The sequence below is a fragment of the Eimeria mitis genome, genomic scaffold (genome assembly GCF_000499745.2).
Source record: "Eimeria mitis Houghton genomic scaffold, Emh_scaff1219, whole genome shotgun sequence".
In the NCBI taxonomy this organism is placed as follows: domain Eukaryota; phylum Apicomplexa; class Conoidasida; order Eucoccidiorida; family Eimeriidae; genus Eimeria; species Eimeria mitis.
This window is the reverse complement of record NW_013568272.1, coordinates 8,499-9,160: the sequence shown is the minus strand read 5'-3', so window position 1 is coordinate 9,160 and position 662 is coordinate 8,499. Positions and strand designations below refer to the sequence as shown.

Below are 662 nucleotides of genomic sequence, written 5' to 3'. Positions count from 1 at the left end.
TTTTTTTTTTTTTTTTTTTTTTTTTTTTTTTTTTTTTTTTTTTTTTTTTTTTTTATAGATATGCAGAGAAGAGAATAGGGTATTTGGGTTTAACATTACTGCTGGATGATTCATCAGAGGTTGCTATGCTTTCAACAAATTCATTGAAGCAAGATTTGCATCACACAAATCAATATATAAATAGTTTAGCTTTATCAGCGCTAGCAAACGGCTCTTCATACGAAGTATTACACTCTCTGCTGCCAGAGATAGAAAACTTAATAAACTGCAGCAATCCATATATTAAAAAAAAAGCAGCAATAGCAGCAGCAAAAGCATTGAGGAGATTAGGGGCTGAGGCTGCGTCGCTACTGCATGCATTGCCTGCGTTATGTAGTGATAGAAGCCATGGGGTGCTGCTGGGTGCATGCGGGCTTCTATTTGCTATGTATGATACACAGCAGCAACACTCTGCTGCTGCACCGCAGCAGCAGCAGCTGCTGCAGCCACTCGCTAAAGCACTCAGAGCATGCAGCAGCCCCACACACCCACAAACAGCAGAATATGATATCGCTGGGATCGTCGATCCCCTGCTCCAGGCCAGACTGCTCCGAGCCGTGGCTCTGCTTGCAAAGGTAAACAAATTCATCATCAGCATCGTGGTGGTTGGTGTGCTGGTGTTC

The 662-nt window shown here is 42.7% G+C and overlaps 1 protein-coding gene across 1 annotated transcript in view; it reads left to right on the top strand.

Annotated features, from left to right (window-relative positions):
* Positions 1-662, top strand: part of EMH_0032200 (gamma-adaptin, putative) — a gene marked incomplete at both ends in the record, with an annotated part of 8,164 nt that overhangs the window by 1,207 nt on the left and 6,295 nt on the right.